We start from the raw sequence: 6,000 nt of genomic DNA on the forward strand, positions 1-6,000 counted from the left end.
ACTGTAATTTACAGTCAAAGTAAACATAACCCTTGAAATCTGAGCAGCAATCACTCACTTGAAGTCGCTTGTGTTGACCTTAACACAAATTCTCTAGACCCTTTCACACGTAAAAAAAAAATGATTTAAATGTATTGGGCTGATTAGAATATTATTTAGCTATAAACCAAAATACTTGAGCATTAAAAGGTCAATCTGCTTGTGGAGCTAAACGAAAAAAAAGTTTATCCTCTTAACAAACACATAAGGCTGTATCTTTTTTCAGAAGATTATTCGGCATCTTTGCAGCATTTCCAAATGAACTTAGTAAACATAGAAAAAAGCCTTTCTCATAGAAGTTGACTTAAAGTGGGGGAAGACATTGTTTCCTTAACCCCGATACCGGGGGAAAAAACGCGTCATCTGCAGGAAACAGGGTCTGAGGGCATCTTAATATTCAATAAACTATGAATGTTTTATATCCATGTAACGGGAAGAAACTCAGCTAACTGATCTTTTTTTTCTTTTTTTAAATCCATAGGTTAATCCAATGTGTCTGTGTCCCTTTGAAATGATTTCTGATAATCCATAAGCAATAAATCTGCTTTTCAGTTTCCAGATGTCAGAGCGAGAGATAGGTTCGCTCTGATACAAACCTGCATGCGCAAAGCCCCCACCTTTTTTTGTTAATGTTGGTGTGTATGTGGAAATTCCCCTTCGATTATATTGGTCAAAAAGAGATGTCAATCATCAAAATCGACCAATGAGTTCCAGAGAAACGGTAAAAACGCCCATTTCTACCCAAATGGATGTTTTTTTTGCTAAACCACTCTAAAAAGGTCAAATGTCACTTGTTTTGCATCAATCTTGATACAGGGTACTTATTATATGTTGTACTTTGGATTCCTAAAGCTTTTCATCTACCTTTCCATCATCTAAGGGTAGTTTTCACTATAAGTAAAAAAAGAATTTTTGGACGGACCCTATAATTTACAGTTTTTTACTATGTTCAATCTGAATTTTCTTTAAAATAAAAAACATCTATATTTATTCTGACTTCTCTACATCCAACTCACAGGTTTATCATTACTTTGAGAAAAAAGATTATTAATTTAACCCTTTTAGAAGGGAAGATATGGTCATTTTTTAGCCTGAGACCTGAAAAACAGGCTCAGTGCTTAACCCTGGTTGTTTTGCTATTATTAGAAATATGTTTGGCACCCTAAGCTTTCCCATCGATTGTCCTTTGCATCACTTCTTGCAAAAGGTAGTTCCATTTGAGGGCTTTAATCTGCTGCCAAAACAGCCTTGACTCTTCTGTAAAGGCTTTCCACATGATGGGGATTTGTTCCAGGACAGTGATATTATTAAGGTCTGGCTGACAAGAGTTTAGACCAGGGCTCTGTGCAGATGCAGTGCCAGTTATACTGTCCATATGACAATAAGTATCTTGAATCTTGAACATTTCATTATGGAGCCCTTTGTGCACATGGGCAGTAAGTTGCCACAAAGATAACTATTGCCGTAAGTGTGCAATGGTGGAAGAAGCAATTACTTAGATGTTTTACTTAAGTAAGAGTAGCAGAAGTAAGTTGTAAAAATGCTCTGTTACAAGTCAAAATCCTGTATTAAAAGTCAACATAACTTTAAAGCACTTTTTGCATAATGGCCCATTTCAGAATAATATACATGAAATGACATATATCATTTATGCAAACATTCGTCTATCAGGTGAAAGTGGAGCTAATTTGAAATACTGTGTATATTGCTGTAAAATATTTCAACCTATTGTTATGTGTCAATGTTATTAGTTAGTTTATATTTTTGTAAAAATCTGCATCTGTAAAGTAAAAGTAAAACTAGAAACTAAATATGTCAAATAAATGTAGTAAAAAAGTACAATAATGGCTATGAAAAAGTATTAGAGAAAAGTATGAAGGAGTATAAAATATGAATACGCATGTTAATAACAAGTACTCAAGAATTTTACATAATGCACTATTTGAATAAATAAATGTAGTTACTTTCCACGACTGTAAGAGTGTGCTGTAAGAATTCCCTTGATTGGAACTAATGGGCTTTGCAAGAGAGCAAAAATACATACAAATGTAGACAAGTGTGTCCATATACTTCTGGCCATTTCAGTAAATAAAAATATCCCAGTGCAGCATTTAGAGGAGTGCATGATGCAATGCTGCATCTATCAGTCACATGCTCAGCCCCTTAACTGTAACTACTGCTTTTTGTTTTCACAATGAGCATTAACACAATCTGCTTACTAGGACAATTCTAAAAAATCAATTACTGGGAAATGTCTAGACATTATTACCAATACTTTTAAATGACTGCTTTTATGTGAACATTTACAAAGTGAAAACACTTCACTATCTTGATCTGCTTTTCTGTCTCTCCCCTCTCTGTGCATCTACTATCATTGAAGAAAAAACACTTGCCTCTCCAGCTCCAGCATGTGCGCACACACACACACACACACACACACACACACACACACACACACACACACACACACACACACACACACACACACACACACGCTCATGTTCACTTAATAAGCCTTGTTCAACATCATTTCTTTAGCTAATACTACAGCGGGCAGCAGGCGAACCAAGCAGTGGTGGAGCCAGGACATTTTCAGTGGGGTGGCCAGGATGGAACCAGTGATCATTTTGGGGTGGCATTGAAATCACTATTATATGAACATAAAAATAGATCTCACTAGAAAACAAGGGGTTATTTAAGACACCTACAACACACCTCTACATTATTTGGGATTAAGTGGTGGAATAGATCAAATGCTATCCTGGCTCCAAAATGGTGGAATGAGCTCCCCATTGAAATCAGGACAGCAGATAGCTTGCACATCTTCCAGCGCAGACTGAAAACTCATCTCTTTCGACTCCACTTCGAGCGATATAATTACTAACAAAGAACTGCTAACAAAGCACTTATATACTAATAAAGGACTGGCTCCGAGGATTACGCCGAGCGTCGAACAGCAGTTGAAATGGGATGGAACCACGGCAGACTGTCCAAAACTGGATTTGAACGGGTCCATCCCGTCCCCCCCTCCCCCACCCGTCCCCAGAACTACACATGCTGGCTATTGTGTTTCGCAACATGTTCTCTATGGCACGTCTCTACTGGGAGTTGTAGTTTTAAAAGACGTTTTCGTATTTCCCATAATAAGAAGTTGCCAGTATTAAACTGTGTACATCCCTGGATGTTTAGGGGATAGGAAACACTCACATTTGAAACATCTAATTAATAAATGGGTGAAAATTGCTTGTGTCCATAATGGGCAGCATTAATATATACCTATATGACAGCTAAGGTCAGAAGAGCTTTATTTAACAGCTGGTCTTATGTCTGTGACCCCTCCTGTTGTTAATTAATAAGCCTGAAACATGCACTTGTCAAGGTTCAGAGGCACATTTTGCAAATATGGCAGTAGCCATCGATCATCAAGATAAGATATACTTTATTGATCCCAAGTTGGAAACATTTGCGTTACATCAGCATGTGTAACAGTTGTAAATATGCAGTGGTGTTTATTTGTAAATCATTTAGTATAATCACACAAATTCTGTGTTTTATATTTAATAATTCTGGGTTCTTTATTTATTGATTGTTCAATACCGGACAAGGCCGGAGATGAAAAACTTGGGTTGCAGGTTCCTCAACAGTGCATTACAAGTCATCTATCAATATGTGTGTATACCTCCACCATTAAACTGTCATATTCTGAACATTTCTTATACTATCTACATACATCTTATAAGAGTATAATACATATAATATCAGTTAAAATAAGTGCTTCAACATAGTTGCTGACATTGCTGGAGGTATACACAAATATTGATAGATGTCTTGTAATGCACTGCTGAGGAACCTGCGAACCAAGTTTTTCATTCAATGCATACACCATACTACACCATAGTTGTGTAGGCCTATATGATATGTCAATAAACCTTAGAAAATCTTGAAAGGGATGTGCAAAATATTCATTATATACAGTCTTTAATTAATTATTAGTCGAGAATAACGAGTAATGAATATACTTTATAGGGATCCTATTAATATCTAATAATAAAAATAATGAAATTCAATAACATGCTTTAACCACTAGGTGTCCCTTTATATCAGCTGTGCACCTTTATGGTGTAAATACAGCCTATCTACCAATTGGATCAAATAAAAAAGTCAGCCGAATTAGTGTTGATACTGCAAGGAGAAGTATTGTGTGAAAAGAAATGTAAGATGTTGTTTAATTGCTGATATATTTATGATCCACGTCACGTTTTCAGTTTTGGCGGCAGTTCCTCATGTTTGTTTAGAAGTCTTCTCATCAGGGCTCTATAAATAGAGAACTACGTCAGATATGTAATATTTAATGCAGCCGAACCGTGTATTACAATGCCGTTATGTGATGACTTTCAAAGAGAAAAGCAAGCACACTCGGAATAAAGTATTATTATTTAATTTAAAAAAAATGTTCTCTGTCTGTTTCCGGCATTTGTTTATGATGATGTGATGTGAGATGTGAGACTGGGTTGGAGAATTGCACAGGGGAAAATAACGTATCTATGCCACAATTTTAGATGCGGATTTTGTTAAACTAATACGTTTGCGCTGTGGACCAACGCTATAAATTGACGGGGAAGGGGGTAGCAATAAAGATAACACCATTAAACAGTTACACAACATAACAGAAATAATATCGATAGCAGCGTCCCTAGCAACCACCTTGGTAACAATGAAAACGTTGTATGGACACAATTTCCTGAAGTAGTCTTCGCAATAACTAGCAAATTAAAGATCATGTACATCCACTGCACACATAATCTGAAATAACAACTCATATTTCTCACATCAAATGACATCAAAACGCATTTTAATGGCCAAACTAACCTTAAAATAGTTTTTTTCCACCGAGAATAAAACGAAGTTCGGCCATGTTTTTTTTTTCTGCAGGGAGAAATTTGAAGATCACGTGACATAGACGCCAGCCATTGGAAATGAATGGTGAAAAAAAATGTATAGGGATCTAACAATTTCAGAGGCGTTTTTGTAGAAATACTACGTCCCAAGTTGTGGACCAACGTAGTTATTACACGTTTTTTTGTGAGACTGTGTTGGATATGACGTAATATCGGAAATGTAGGATGGCTTTACACCCACGGCCCTATCAGAAACGTTGCTATCAGAAACAATGCCCGACTGTTTTGGACGTAATATGGTCGGTGCATGTTTACATAGCATCACTAACACTCAGAGCTAACCTGTACTGCACAGAGCATGTGTGTGAAGAAGCAGGAAATAAAAAGGAACTCACCTTGTGGTATAACCGGCAAGAGAGAAAGCCTTTGAGCTCCATACTGTTTCAGAAATAATCCTTGATAATCCATGATATGGCGTTTCATCACGGCAGTATTTAGTTTAGACAGTAGCTGCCGGGTCCCGCATGAGCTCAGCCCCCCTTTTTTTATCATTTTTTTTTTTAAAGCTTTATACCCAAAATCAGCACTTTTGAAATAGGAAGTGAAATAGAGAGATATGTGAGGCATGGCTAGAATGGGTGATCTGTTTGGTATTTTGAGCAAAACACTTCATAGACATGTTTTTTATATATTTGTATTAGGGCTGTCAAGTTAAAAAAAAATTAACGCCACTAATTATTTAACGCGATTAACGCGTTTTTTGTCCTCAGCCGCCCCATAGTTTCAGAGCGCATCGAGTTTAAAATACCATCTAGCTGATGCTGACAGCCCTGCTCCTGGCGCCTGCTTGCGGCAGACCACACTTCCATGCCCTGGCCATCGGGAGGACCGGGAGGGTGTGTGTATGTGTGGCGCGAGCGAGCGAGAGAGAGAGAGAGAGAGAGAGAGAGAGAGACCTTACGTGTATTATGCAGGTAGCCAGACAGTGGGACATTGTATGAAAAGTCAGCACACTCAGCACAGATGGTGCGCGCCACATGATTGCAGCGTCCAGGCAGCTCCC

Source organism: Gymnodraco acuticeps, unplaced genomic scaffold, assembly GCF_902827175.1.
Source record: "Gymnodraco acuticeps unplaced genomic scaffold, fGymAcu1.1, whole genome shotgun sequence".
Taxonomy (NCBI): domain Eukaryota; kingdom Metazoa; phylum Chordata; class Actinopteri; order Perciformes; family Bathydraconidae; genus Gymnodraco; species Gymnodraco acuticeps.